At 38.7% G+C, this 15,615-nt stretch overlaps 1 long non-coding RNA gene across 1 annotated transcript in view; it reads right to left on the bottom strand.

Moving 5' to 3' along the window:
• Positions 1-6,847: 6,847 nt before the first annotated feature.
• LOC130453885 (uncharacterized) overlaps positions 6,848-15,615 on the bottom strand; it is a 35,997-nt gene continuing 27,229 nt past the window's right edge. The window contains exons 2-3 of the long non-coding RNA XR_008911530.1: positions 9,945-10,027; positions 6,848-7,393 (exon numbers count right to left, since the gene is read on the bottom strand). This is a non-coding gene — a long non-coding RNA (uncharacterized LOC130453885). The remainder of the gene's footprint in view (positions 7,394-9,944; positions 10,028-15,615) is intronic.

Raw genomic sequence — 15,615 nt, 5'->3', positions numbered from 1 at the left:
ATGCATTATCTAATTTATATTCACAACTCTGAGATAGTTGCTATTATTATCCCCATGTTACAGATGAGGAAGTTGAAGTTGAGAGAGATCAAATTAAAGTCATTTGCACAATTATTAAGTATCTGTTCCATGATTCCAAATTCACTATTCTATCAACAGTGCTGCCTAGTTATTACAAAAGGTCTAAACTTTGAGATAAGGAAGATACACATGCAAATTCTGCCTCTGACAAACTTGGTTGTGTGAATGGGCAAATTTTTGAAACTTTAAAGGAGAAACCTTCTATCCCCTTCACCTTTAAGCTGGAAATAATACCTATAGCAGATACTTAACAAGGTTGTTTGAAAGTTCAAATGAAGCAGAGCTGTCCAGCAATGCTTAATCTGAATCAGTCTAGGTCTGTGGCTGAGGACAAATGGTAGAATTCCCTTCTTTCCTTCAAAGATTTGATTTTCCCAGATTTCATTCCTGGAAATTTACTTCCTCCCCCTCTTCTTGTTTATGGAACTTCCCTGATGGTGCACATCCCTGGAGATAAAGGGATTTCTTTTTTACAAACCTTTCAAACTTTAACCCAGTGACTCAATGTTTTACTAGGGATATTGTCTCCAGACAACTTAAACTCTCCTTTCTATTAAATGTATGATGATCAAACTTCTCCCTATATATCACTTGTTTTGGAAGAAATATCAGGCTTGCCTCAGAGATATTGCTGCTTCAAGGATTGCAATAAAGTTAATCACATGATTTTTTGGTTTCTCAATGCATATAAAAGTTATGTTTATACTATACTAAATATATACTATATGTTAAGTATCCAATAGTATGCCTAAAAAACAATGCATAACTTTTTTTTTTAAATATATTTTATTTGATCATTTCCAAGCATTATTCGTTAAAGACATAGATCATTTTCTTTTCCTCCCCCCCACCCCCCATAGCCGACGCGTAAGTCCACTGGGCATTAGATGTTTTCTTGATTTGAACCCATTGCTTTGTTGATAGTATTTGCATTAGAGTGTTCATTTAGAGTCTCTCCTCTGTCATGTCCCCTCAACCTCTGTATTCAGGCAGTTGCTTTTTCTCGGTGTTTCCACTCCCATAGTTTATCCTTTGCTTATGAATGGTGTTTTTTTTCTCCTGGATCCCTGAAAGTTGTTCAGGGACATTACACCGCCCCTAATGGAGAAGTCCATTACGTTCGATTATACCACAGTGTATTAGTCTCTGTGTACAATGTTCTCCTGGTTCTGCTCCTCTCGCTCTGCATCACTTCCTGGAGGTTGTTCCAGTCTCCATGGAACTTCTCCACTTTATTATTCCTTTGAGCACAATAGTACTCCATCACCAACATATACCACAGTTTGTTCAGCCATTCCCCAATTGATGGGCATCCCCTCATTTTCCAGTTTTGGGCCACCACAAAGAGCGCAGCTATGAATATTTTTGTACAAGTCTTTGTGTCCATTATCTCTTTGGGGTACAGACCCAGCAGTGCTATGGCTGGGTCAAAGGGTAGATATTCTTTTGTCGCCCTTTGGGCATAGTTCCAAATTGCCCTCCAGAATGGTTGGATCAGTTCACAACTCCACCAGCAATGAATTAATGTCCCTACTTTGCCACATCCCCTCCAGCATTCATTACTTTCCTTTGCTGTTATGTTAGCCAACCTGCTAGGTGTGAGGTGATACCTCAGAGTTGTTTTGATTTGCATCTCTCTGATTATAAGAGATGTAGAGCACTTCTTCATGTGCTTGTTAATAGTTTTGATTTCTTTATCTGAGAACTGCCTATCCATGTCCCTTGCCCATTTATCAATTGGAGAATGGCTTGATTTTTTGTACAATTGATTTAGCTCATTATAAATATGAGTAATTAAACCTTTGTCAGAGGTTTCTATGAAGATTTTTTCCCAATTTGTTGTTTCCCTTCTGATTTTAGTTATATTGGTTTTGTTTGTACAAAAGCTTTTTAGTTTGATGTAGTCAAAATTATTTATTTTACATTTTGTGATTCTTTCTATATCTTGCTTGGTTTTAAAGCCTTTCCCCTCCCAAAGGTCTGACATGTATACTATTCTGTGTTTACCCAATTTACTTATGGTTTCCTTCTTTATGTTTAAGTCACTCACCCATTTTGAATTTATCTTGGTGTAGGGTGTGAGGTGTTGATCTATTCCTAGTCTCTCCCACACTGTCTTCCAATTTTCCCAGCAGTTTTTATCGAATAGTGGATTTTTGTCCCAAAAGCTGGGATCTTTGGGTTTATCGTATACTGTCTTGCTGAGCTCGTTTTCCCCCAGTCTATTCCACTGATCTTCCTTTCTGTTTCTTAGCCAGTACCAAATTGTTTTGATGACTGCTGCTTTGTAATATAGTTTGAGGTCTGGGACTGCAAGGCCCCCATCATATGTGTTTTTTTTCATTATTTCCCTGGATATCCTTGATCTTTTGTTCTTCCAAATGAACTTTGTTATGGTTTTTTCTAAATCAGTGAAGAAGTATTTTGGTAGTTCAATGGGTATGGCACTAAATAGATAAATAAGTTTGGGTAGGATGGTCATTTTTATTATATTGGCTCGTCCTATCCATGAGCAGTTAATGTTTTTCCAATTGTTCAAGTCTAGTTTTAGTTGTGTGGCGAGTGTTTTGTAGTTGTGTTCATATAGTTCCTGTGTTTGTCTTGGGAGATAGATTCCTAGGTATTTTATTTTGTCTAAGGTGATTTTGAATGGGATTTCTCTTTCTAGTTCTTGCTGCTGAGCTGTGTTGGAGATATATAGAAAAGCTGATGATTTATGTGGGTTTATTTTGTATCCTGCAACTTTGCTAAAGTTGTTGATTATTTCAATTAGCTTTTTGGTTGAATCTCTAGGATTCTTTAAGTAGACCATCATGTCATCCGCAAAGAGTGATAACTTGGTCTCCTCCTTGCCTATTCTGATGCCTTCAATTTCTTTATCTTCTCGAATTGCTACTGCTAGTGTTTCTAGTACAATGTCAAATAGTAGAGGTGATAATGGGCATCCTTGTTTCACTCCTGATCTTATTGGGAATGCATCTAGTTTATCCCCATTGCAGATGATATTAGCTGTTGGTTTTAGATATATACTGTTTATTATTTTTAGGAATGACCCTTCTATTCCTATGCTTTCTAGTGTTTTTAATAGGAATGGATGTTGTATTTTATCAAAGGCTTTTTCTGCATCTATTGAGATAATCATGTGGTTCTTGCTAGTTTGCTTGTTGATGTGGTTAATTATGTGGATGGTTTTCCTAATGTTGAACCAGCCCTGCATCCCTGGTATGAATCCTACTTGATCATGGTGAATGATCCTTCTGATCACTTGCTGGAGTCTTTTTGCTAGTATCCTATTTAAAATTTTTGCATCTATATTCATTAGGGAGATTGGTCTATAGTTTTCTTTCTCTGTTTTTGACCTGCCTGGTTTTGGAATCAGTACCATGTTTGTGTCGTAAAAGGAGTTTGGTAGAACTCCCTCTTTGCTTATTATGTCAAATAGTTTGTATAGTATTGGGGTTAACTGTTCTCTGAATGTTTGATAGAATTCACAGGTGAATCCATCAGGCCCTGGGGATTTTTTCTTAGGAAGTTCTTTGATGGCTTGATGGATTTCAATTTCTGATATGGGATTATTTAAGAATTCTATTTCCTCTTCTGTTAGTCTAGGCAGTTTGTATTTTTGTATATATTCATCCATTTCTCCTAAATTGGTGTATTTATTGCCATATAATTGGGCAAAGTAATTTCTAATGATTGCCTTAATTTCCTCCTCATTGGAGGTGCTGTCCCCCTTTTCATCTTTAATGCTGTGAATTTGCTTTTCTTCCTTCCTTTTTTTAATTAGATTGACCAGTACTTTGTCTATTTTGTTTGTTTTTTCAAAGTACCAGCTTCTTGTCTTATTTATTAAATCAATAGTTCTATCACTTTCGATTTTATTAATTTCTCCCTTAATTTTTAGGATTTCTAATTTGGTTTTCTGCTGGGGGTTTTTAATTTGATCGCTTTCGAGTTTTTTCAATTGCATTTCCAATTGATTGATCTCTGCTCTCCCTTGTTTGTTAATATGAGCTTTCAGGGATATGAATTTGCCTCTGATTACCGCTTTGGCTGCATCCCAAAAGGTTTGAAAGGATGTTTCGCCATTGTCATTTTCCTTGATGAAATTATTAATTGTTTCTATGATTTCTTCTTTAGCTAAACGGTTTTGGAGTATCATATTGTTTAATTTCCAATTGGTTTTAGATTTGGTTTTCCATGTACCATTACTAATCATTATTTTTATTGCCTTGTGATCTGAGAAGGCTGCATTCATTATTTCTGCTTTTTTGCATTTGTGTGCTATGTTTCTGTGACCTAATGTATGGTCAATTTTTGTGAATGTGCCATGTGGTGCTGAGAAGAAGGTGTATTCCTTTTTATCCCTATTTATTTTTCTCCATATGTCTATTAATTCTAATTTTTCTAAGATTTCATTCACTTCTTTTACCTCTTTCTTATTTATTTTTTGATTTGATTTATCTAAATTTGATAATGGTTGGTTTAAGTCTCCCACTAGTATGGTTTTATTGTCTATTTCTTCCTTCAATTCTCCTAGTTTCTCCATTAGAAATTTGGGTGCTATATTATTTGGTGCATACATGTTGATTAATGATATTTCCTCATTGTCTAGAGTCCCTTTTAACAAAATATAATTACCTTCCCTATCCCTTTTGATCAGGTCTATTTTTGCATTGGCTTTATCAGATATCATGATTACCACTCCTGCCTTCTTTCTATCAGTTGAGGCCCAGAAGGTCTTACTCCATCCTTTAATTCTGACCTTGTGGGTGTCAACCCGCCTCATGTGTGTTTCTTGAAGACAACATATGGTAGGGTTTTGGATTCTAATCCATTCAGCTATTCGTCTACGTTTTATGGGTGAGTTCATCCCATTCACGTTCAAAGTTATGATTGTCATTTGTGGACTCCCTGGCATTTTGATTGCCTTCCCTAATTCTAACCTTTTCTTCTTCGGCTCTACCTTTTAGTCCAGTGATTTACTTTGAATCAGTCCCCCTTGTCCCCTCCCTTGATGTTTCCCTTTTTAGTCCCTCCCTTTTTGTTCCCTCCCCCTCCCCCCTCTCTTTCCCTCCCTTTTTGTTCTCCCTCTCCCCCTCCCCCCCTTGGTTTTCCCTTCTCCTTACCCTTGTTGGGTAAGATAGAATTCAAGATCCCAATGGATCTGGATGTTTTTCCCTCTCAGAGTTGATTTCCCTGAGATTGAGGTTTAAGTAAACCTCCCCCCCCTCTCTTCCTCTCCTTCTTATAGGAGTTTTCTTCCCCTCCCCTTCCCCTGTGAATCTTTGTGTGAGAACCATTATTCTATTTGGTCTTTCTTTACCCCCTATTTATACATTACATTTTCCCCACATATTAGTATACATAGGTTGATATAAATGTAGTCCTTATAGAAGAGAGTTTGAGTAAAAGAAGATAACATTTTTCCCCTTTCCTTAATATTTACCTTTTCAGGTATTCCTTGCTCTTTGATTTTCGGTATCAAACTTTCCACAGAGCTCTGGTCTTTTCTTTGCAAAAAGTTGGAAGTCTTCTATTTTGTTGAATGCCCATACTTTCCCTTGGAAGTATATAGTCAGTTTTGCTGGGTAGCTGATTCTTGGTTGGAGACCCAGCTCTCTTGCCTTTCTGAAGATCATGTTCCATGCCTTACGATCATTCAGCGTAGAACTTGCAAGGTCTTGTGTGACCCTGATTGGCATTCCTTTATATCTAAATTGTCTTTTTCTGGCTTCCTGTAGGATTTTTTCTTTTGTTTGATAGCTTTGGAATTTGGCAATTACATTCCTGGGAGTTGTCTTTTGGGGGTTTAGTGTAGAAGGTGTTCTGTGAGCTCTGTCAGTGGATGTATTGCCCCCTTGTTCTAGAATCTCTGGGCAATTTTCTTTGATTATATCTTGTATCACCATGTCCAGTTTGGTGTTTATTTCTGGCTTTTCTGGGAGTCCAATTATTCTTAAATTTTCTCTTCTCCCCCTGTTTTCCAGATCTATCACCTTGTCGGTGAGATATTTTATGTTCTCTTCTAATTTCTTGGTGTTTTGGCTTTGCTTTATTAGTTCTTGCTTTAAAGCCTGGTTTTCTTTTACAGTTTGGTCAAACTGGTTTTGTAGATGCGTGAATTTCTTTTGCATCATTTCCCACTTTTCCTCCCAGAGGGCTTCCATCTTTTTGGTCCTTTCTGATTCAAATTCTTCATGGGTTTGTGGAGAGTTTCTATTTCCTTTGGAAGATTTTGGAGAATTTTCTTGTATATCTTCTTCTATCTGCTCTGTATTTTGTATTTTGGCTCCATAGAATGTGTCCAGAGTCGCCCCTTTCTTCTTATTTTTCTTGGTATTTTGGGGCTTCTGTGCTTCTGTGGAGTTTGTCATCTCTGAACGTGGAGGATTGGCTTTTCTTGTCTTTGTCTGGTGATCAGAGGCTTTAGTCCTGGGCAGATGTTGGTTCTATGAGCGTTCCCTGGGTTAAACTGAATATGCCTCACTGGAACTGGAATGGAAGGGTCGGACCACGAGGCCACACTCTCCCCCGGCTCGATTTCCGGAAGTTGCCTTCAGAATCCCTGGCCGTGAGGCTGTTTCGTTGGCCTGCGGGGGGATGGGCTGCCGCTTCCCCAAGCTCCGAGAGCACAGACTTTCACTGAGACTTGGATAGCAGGATCCAGCCCGTGAGGCTGTCTTGCCCGCCCTGAGGGTTGCTGTTGTTTTGACCAGCTCTCTGCAGCGGAGGCCCCAGGCAGTAACTTTCACCCGGACTGGGACTTGGGTAGAAGACCCTGAGGGTTGTTGTTCCTCAGACCCTGCTCTCTGAGCCCGGCGCGGCTGCCGCTTCCGGGAGCCTTGGACTCTGCGCTCCTACCCCTGAGGTCCGAGGGATCTCGGGTTCTGGCTTTTACGGGGAGCCGTACCTTTTGAACCGGGTCCAGGTCCAGGAGGAGGGTTCCCAGGGTCTGTGCTGTTGATCGTTTTGAATTTCGGCGCCTTAGGAGCTTATCGTTTGAGATCGGTCAGGAAGGGTTTTCCGGAGATCTGAACTTCAGCTTTCTCTAAGCCGCCATCTTAACCGGAAGTCCAATGCATAACTTTTTATTAAAATACTTGATTGATCAAAATAAGGATAATCCTCATCTCACCCTTCCAGAAGTCTTCATCTTTTTGCCTAGATGTGGACGGCTGCTGACTGATCAGAGTGGTTGGGATGGCTGTGTCCATTTCTTAAAATAAGGCAACAATAAAGTTTGCCCCTTCAATTTACTCTGTGCTTTATTTGAATTTCAATGTTCTTGTGTCTCAGGGAATAGGGAAGTCTAGAGAGAGGGAGAAAGATCAGGTAACTTCCCAGTCAATGGAGTAGCGAGAACACATACAACATTTATTAAGTTCATCATCTCATTGGGGTATGATTTGTGACACACCAAAGCAATTTACAATAGCAACATCAAAGATCACCGATCATAGATCACCATAATAGACATAATAACCATGAAAATGGTTTAAAATATTTCAAAAATTGAATTCAATTCAAGAAGTGAAATTAAAAATTGCAAGAATTACCAATGTGACCCAGAGAGACAATCTGAGTACATGCTATTGGAGAAATGGTTCCAATAAACTTGCTCAAAAAACCTGCCTCAAATCTTCAATTTGTAAAATATGAATCATCTACAAAGTTCAATAAAGCAAAATATAATAAAACAATGTTTGCCATATTTTTGAAACAAATGTTAAAGTTCTTCCTACAATTTCAGCCATTCATGATTTGATTTGATTTAATTAATTGAATTTGATTTAATAAAATTAAATCAATTTTGAATTGATTTAATAAAATTCTTTTCCTCAACAGTCCCTAAGATAGATAGGTGCTACAATATAGGAAATAAGAGGGTCTGAGAGAGAGGGCAGTGCAGGCTTTGGCCAGACACTGCAATGGGGTCCTCTATGCAGCCAGTAGATACATAGCACTGCTTGATGGGATGAGGGCTCGAGAAAAAGAGATGAGCTAGAATATTGGCCAGGGACATAGAAGTATGAAAGGAAACAAGTGCTGAATCTCTACTTTTAGTTGAATACTGAGGACACTGTACTTAAAAGTTTATTGTGATAATCCTTTAAAAACAATTAACACCTTATCAACTGTGGTAAACAAGGGCTTTGAGACATTAATGAAGCAGGATGGGCTTTTGGTCCCTCAGAAGAAAAATGTCATGATCAACACAAAAATGCTATATTAATATGGCATTAATATAGTCTCACAAGAATACTCCCAGGGCTATGCCTGGAAAGGTCAAATAATAGATAATGAAATCATAGACTTTTAAAGTAAGAAAGGGCCTTAGAGACAAGAACTGAGATTCACAGATTCTCAATTACAGCATATCTCAGTGGCCTTCTAGTGTAATCAAAAGGAAGAGAAAATGCCATCTTTAACCTAGCTCAGAAGTTAGATTGTTTTTTCAGAAGTAGAAGCAACTCTTTGTGGTAGCAAAAAAAATGGAAAATGAGGGGATGCCCTCCAATTGGGGAATGACTGAACACATTGTGGCATCTGATGATGATGGAATACTATTGTGCTCAAAGGAATAATGAACTGGAGGGATTCCATGTGAACTGGAAAGTCCTCCAGGAACTGATGCAGAGTGAAATGAATGGAACTAGGAGAACATTGTGTAAGGGTTAAAAGTAGGAGTTTGACAAAAGTGAGGAGAGCAGTTGAATAAAACACTTAGTTTAATTTAAGAAGTACAGATAGAAAATAGAAAAAGAGGAGAGATTATTATTCTAATTCTCTATGACTATACCTAAATTCCTAATACTATCTAAAATTTCTAATAACCTTCTCTAACTTCAAAGGACAGATTCTTCTTGTCTGGCAAACACCAGGCCTGTTATAACTTATACTATCTCAAGTTGATGCACTAACTACCTATCTTCCTAAATAATCGACAGCCGCCACCCACAAACTCTTTCAATGGTTTCTATCTCCCAACTGTCAGTAGTCAACTGCCAGTAGGCCCTTGTCTCAGAGATAGACCTTCTGCTTTCTCCAGGTCCAGAGGCAAAAGCCCTAATTGTCAGCATTCCTTCCTGGTCTCCCTGTTAACAGAATCTTCAGCTCTGGCTCACTGACTCCTGTCAGTTTTGCTCCACTTAGAAACCCTCTTCTCTTGCCTCTTAAGGAGACAGAGGTAGAGATTAAGAAAATCTCTTTAACAATTGTACACAGAGACTGATATACTGGGGCACTATCAAATGTAATGGACTTCTCTACTAGAAGCATTGCAATGATCCAGGACAATTCTGAGGGACTTATGAGAAAGATGCTAACCACATCCAAAGGAAGAACTGTGGGAGTAGAAACACAAAAGAAAAACATAGATCACACGGTTTGATGGGGATATGATTGGGGATGTAGACTCTAATGATCACTTTAGTGCAAATATCAATAATATGGAAAAAAGTATTGATCAATGACACATGTAAAACCCAGTGGAACTGATCCTTGGCTATGGGAGGGAGGTGAGAGGAGGGGAGGGAAGGAACATGAATCTTGTAGCCATGGAAAAATATTCTTAAATAATTAAATAAATAAACAAACAAACAAACAAAAGAAGTAGAGGCAAGCTGCAGGATTCATCAGAATCAGAAAGAGCACCATGTTCTCATGGTGCTTAGTTAAGTCATTTCCAAGCTCTAAGACATCCTCTGTAAAACACATGAGGTTCTCTTAGGATAAGATGATTTCTTCTAGTTTTAAAATAATTTAAGCTTATGAAAGTAACTCCAAATTAGGATGTCAATAGAAGGTGATAGACTTGGAGTCTAGAAGACCAAAGTTCACATTCTTCCTTATATACTTACTAGCTAGCCTTGTGATATAGCTTCTCAGCCACAATTTCTTCATTTCTGTCAAGTTTAATCTGTCCTAGACTCCATTCCCACATCTGTAAAATAAAAGTAATAACAGCACTACATCTTAGGGAAGATGCAATTTGTTGTAAGGAATGAATGACATTTAAAATACTTTGAAACACTTAAGAAAATGTTAGTATCATCATTGTTATAAAGGAATTTCAGTAGCAGATGAACATGTGAGCACAAAATGGAGATTGGATTTTGATTTACTAGAATATAAATTAGACTTAAATGCTAAAAAAGCCTCATGAGTTTGCAAACAGAAAAGAATTCACGCATTCTATCTGAAGGCAGGTTTAACTATGAGTAGATTCTATAGCCTTAATTACATTCTGCTGAGAAAATGGGGCCAGAAAATATGTATTGCATGAAAGCACTGGTATAACCTATATCAGACTATTTATTACCTGGGGTAGGAAGAAGGGGAGGAGAAACAGAAGGGGGAGAGAAAATCTGAATCCTAAAATGTCAGAAAAAAAATTATCAAGCATTGTTTCTAAATGTAACTGAAAAAATAAAAGAAATAAATAAAATGGGGCCAGAGACCCCATGGTGGTCACATCATCAATTACCAGATGGCCATTTCAAAGATGTTATATGCCAGCCAAGCTCTGAAAGAAAACAGCTACAGCGTGATTGTCTAGGTATTTGGCCATCTCTTCTAGAGAAAGGATGAATGGGTGATCTACAGGAAATCCAAGGGCCTTCCAGCTAAGGAATTTGCTCAAAGGTTTTTATTGAAAAGAGCTGCCCTGAGCTAAAGGCTCAGAAATTTGGAAGCCATTCTGTCTTTGAACACAATGACCACTAAAAAGAATGATGAAGAAGCCAAAGTAGTCCTTAGCACTATTCCCTCTCCTCTGTCTCCTAAAAGTTCTATATCCTTTACCCTCCTCTAATTTTCTTCCAACATTCAGTTTAGGTCTCATTCCTTCAAGACATTGCTTTCAATATCTGTTTAATTCAAATAAAAATGCATTTATTAAGAGCCCATTATGCATAATGCAACTTAGTATCGTTGCTAGAGTAATGGACTCAGAGTCAGGAAGAGATTGGTTCAAATTTTAATTCTGCCACTGTGTGGCTTTGGGACAAGTAATTTAATTCCTCTACAACTCAAATAACTCACAGGCTATACTCTCTGGATCCTGGCACTCCTAAAATATCTAAAATCAAGCAAAGTTAAAACTTCTTACTTGTTATTTCTTTTTTTTTCTTTTTTGCGTGGTATTTCTTAAGGTGGTCTACTCTAGGGAGTGGTCTTAGAAAGAGGAAGAGTGAGCCAAGTGAGATTTATCCATAGAGAGCAGTAACTCTGGGTGAATGTGACTTCTTTTAGGCTTTCTCTGTATATCTATAGATTTTCCTCAATTCAATATGTCCCTTGAGAAGTCTTATATCCAGGATCATTGTAAGAGTCATCACTTCTCAGCTAGAAAAGGTGGCAAAAGATTGATAAGGTGATGAGGTGCCAATAGATTAAGGACAACTGCAACCTTGGCAGTTCTTTCCAGGCCTCCTTCCTAGTGCCCAGAGCAGTGAGGGTGGAAAAGAGCATTTGTATTAGAAGCCAAAAGATGAATCAAGGACAAACTAGACCCACTGAGGAAAGACTACTTCAGTACTCTGCAAAGGAATCAACAGTCAGAGCACAACAGTTAACTCAAGTGCCAAGAACTTCATAAGAAAGGGAGAATGACTTACAGTAACCAGAATCTGTGAATTTACCCTTTAACCATGTATGCTTTATAGGTCAAACTCACTTTCCCATGATAGTTGTGTGAGCCAGAGGACAATGTACTCCCAGTTTTGTTTTGTTTTGTTTTGTTTGTTTTGTTTTGTTTTGTTTTGTTTTGTTTTGTTTTGTTTTGGGGGGAGACTTGATTTTTTAGCTGCTTTGAAAATACCTCCAATTTACTTATGGTAATTAAATTTGACTGGTAAGCCAGTAGGGACTCATGAAAATAGCATTAGAAAACCTCCATCCTCCTCACAGCTAGCCCTAGAATGCTCAAAAAAGAAGTATCTGCGCATCCTCTGGAATTTCAGTCTTCCAGTGTGAATGAAAGCTTAAAGATTGGTTCTGGAGTGCTTTATAATTGAATGGCTTCCAAAAGGTCAAGAGTCAGTGTCATATAGCAGAAAGACCAATGGATTTCTCTTTAGATTGTGGAAAATATCAAAATCAAGGAATGTATGATTAGGGAAGCTGGATCTATTAAATTGTAGGAGTGAGGAACAGCACATAGAAACTCCAAGCAATTTGCTGATGGATATAGAATAGGAAAAGCCCCAGTGAAAAGCCTCCTGTTAACTCCCCAGAGCTTCTTTGCCTCCCTATGGGATAACAGAGACAAGGGGAGTCAGTGGACCTGGGTTTGCATTGCAGCTTCATCACTTATTTCCAACCTATTATTGAGGTTGCCTCTGCCTTTAAAGAAATCAAAGATGAATAGCTCGTGTCTATTGAACTGATTACAAGCTAATTGACAAATGGAAGACAAATGTTTACACCCTAGAGGCCATCCTTTCTAGTTCCATGACACAAGAGTGATAATAAGAGTCTACAAAGAAAACTCCAGCCCAAGATGCAATTTCCTAACCTCTTTAAAGAGAGATTCTCATAAAACAGATACTTTTCTCTTCAATTTGATTAGTAAAGAACCAAGATGTGAATCATTCTGACATAATGGATCAAATATTAATTTCCAACAGCCATTCCTGCTCAGTTATAATATGTATTATTGTGAATCCGTCTGCTATGGAGTTGTTCAGTCATAAAAATTGACTTGGGAAATATTGGCCTGCATTACACTTGTAATTAAAGAAACGACTGAGGAAGAGACAAATGAATCAGGCAGAAAATGTGGGAGAAGATTTAAGTCTCCCAATTCAAACCAACAACTGTACCTCATTTTGATATTTCCATCAATGAAACACGTTAATTCTCTGTACACTGTGCTTAGTTCCTCCAGTAGAAGAATAGCTTGTTTATCTGCCACATTAGGTCAATAGTGGTACCTGTATGGAAGTACGGACTCTATCATTCAACTGGCCCCAGAAATAAATTAAGGACTCTAAGTATAAAATCCAACTTAATGTATTAAGAACTTAATGTTCTTAATACAAAAATGGGTACTATGAAACTTGGTGACTAAACACTAGTCACCTACACTTACATATTCAATTTCAGTAAAACTATCATTTGGGCATCTAGGCGGCACAATGGATAGAGTATTGGGCCCAGAGTCAGGGAGAGCCATCTTCCTGAGTTCAAATCTCTCCTCAGACACTTACTAGGTGTGTGACCCTGAGTAAATTAATTAATCCTGTTTGCCTTGACTTTCTCATCTATAAAATGATTTGGAGAAGGAAATAGCAAACCTTTCTAATTTCTTTGCCAAGAAAATCCCAAATAGAGCTATGAAGAGTCAGGCGTGACTGAAAAGACTGAACATCACCAACAAACGATATATTGGGACAATTAAAAAAAATAAAAGAATCCATAAGTGTGATGGGTACCTTTGTCTCATGTCAATAAATGATTAAGTTTGTATGGGAACTTTCCCCTCTAATGAATACAATATTGACACTTTTCTGTAAGTGATTTTTTAAGTCTCAAACTAGAGCTGAACTTGATAGATAAGTCTTAGAGTTTCTTTGGACCTCTCTGTTTAACTAACTCACAGGTAGTCATGGCTAATTGTCACGATCAGGGTTTGATCCAAAGAATTCTTGACTCCTTACCTGGCACTATGTGCTAATGGTCAAGAACAGTTTATGCAAATACTCAAATGGGCTGGTGATCTCAATAATTCAGTGACTGATTCTGATCCTGCAGATCATAACTCGTCCATGCCTTCCCATTGGGGCAATTCTTGTCCATTTCATCGCTAATGTTTGCCACAGGGGTCCGCTCGATGTGCTGGAGAACTTCCTCACTCTCTCTCAACATGGGAGGGTGCCAGTGCAGCCTGCTGACCTGCCCCTATAATCCCTCCTTCTCGTTGTTTCCCCAGTCCAACTTCTTTTTCTGTCATACAGTTCTTTGATGACACATTGACTCCTTCAGAGCTCCTTGCTGACTTTCTATTGCTCGTACCCACCATGTGCTTCTGAATTGTTCCCTCTGCAATGCTCATCTTTGGTTTTCCACAGACTGTGGTTCCAGCTCTCCCTGCCATTAGATACACATTTGTATTGATTCAAACATAGTCAAATGTTTATATTGATAGGATGTATGTTTGCTGTCATGGGAGGCTTGAGATTGGAGAAAAATGCCTTGCAATTCCTAAAAATCAATCTAGCCCACTCTGCTCCTCCTCCTTTTCGAATCTGGGCCTGTTCATTGTCCATCATTATTGCTCATCCCAAATAGCCGTACTATTGGATGAGATCTATAAGATGTACATTCAAATGTGTGGTCAAAAGGCCCTCTGCCATGCCAGGGTCCTCTGGCTTGATGGAACACACTGACACATCCAAGGGAAAAGCCTGGGGTCCAATGGGTGAATCTGCAGTGGAGAGTGGATGAACAAGATGCCCCCAAGGTAAGAAGGCATGAAGTACTGGTGATTTGTAGCAGGGAAGTCAGGAGATGATTGATTCGGTCATCAAAGTGTGAGCTATAGAGGTGGCATCTGGGTGGGAAGTGTCAGAGAAGCCTTGGACAACTGTATAACTGTAGTATCCATGTTAACATAGCAGTGGAGGCAAGACAAGAGAACCTGAGAACCGTGGAAGAGAAAAGGGAATAGATGTGACTGTACAGAAGATCACACTGGATTTGTATGCAGCTAGCAAATTTTTTAAAAGAGAATAAATGCAATAATTGCTGGCTTTTTTCCAATTGTGCAAAACCAAAGACATTCAACAAGAGGAAAAGAGGCAAGTTTCCCAGGTTAGCAAACCACAAGACTATTAAGGGATGCTTTTATTCTTCTATATCAATGTTCTCTAATGGGCACTGCCCTTTCAGGAATGTGACCCGCAGGGCATGTGCATTCTCTATTTCTCTTAAGGGTTTGGGGGCATCTGGGCACAACTGGCACCCCAAAGGTGATACTGGACCTTGGGGTTCCATCAGAAGTTGTGTACATAATTTATGACTTGTATGACTAAGGAAGTCATTCTACTTTTCAAGGCATTAGTCTCCTTAGATATAAAATCAAGTTAAGTTCGATTGGATCATCTTTAAGGGGCTTCTAGTTCAATTAGTCTTATTGTCATTATTTGTGCAGTGAAGTCAGACTCTTCATGGCCCCATATGGGGATTTCTTAGCAAAGGTACTTCAGCTGTTTGCCATTTCCTTTCCAGTGAATTAGACAAAAAAGTTAAGTGATCGCCCAGGGTGGCACACCTGGTGGCTAAGATAAGATTTGAACTCAGGTCTCCCATCTCCCAGCCCAGTGCTCATTCCACTGAGCCCCGTAGCTACCTCAACCAGTTTAGGATTCTGAACTGGGGCATTGTTCAGTCTCAGAGCATGGCACCTACCAGCATCACAAACTTGGGCCCACGCCATCCTGAATAGTTTGAGTTTCTGCAGTATAAATGCTTGAAGAGCTGAACTTAGAAGCTGGATGAGCCTAATTCTGTTTGGTCTCAGAGGCTGCA

Source organism: Monodelphis domestica, chromosome 1 (genome assembly GCF_027887165.1).
Source record: "Monodelphis domestica isolate mMonDom1 chromosome 1, mMonDom1.pri, whole genome shotgun sequence".
NCBI classification, from domain to species: Eukaryota; Metazoa; Chordata; class Mammalia; order Didelphimorphia; family Didelphidae; genus Monodelphis; species Monodelphis domestica.
The sequence above is the reverse complement of the archived record's forward strand: the minus strand, read 5'-3'. Positions and strand labels throughout refer to the sequence as shown.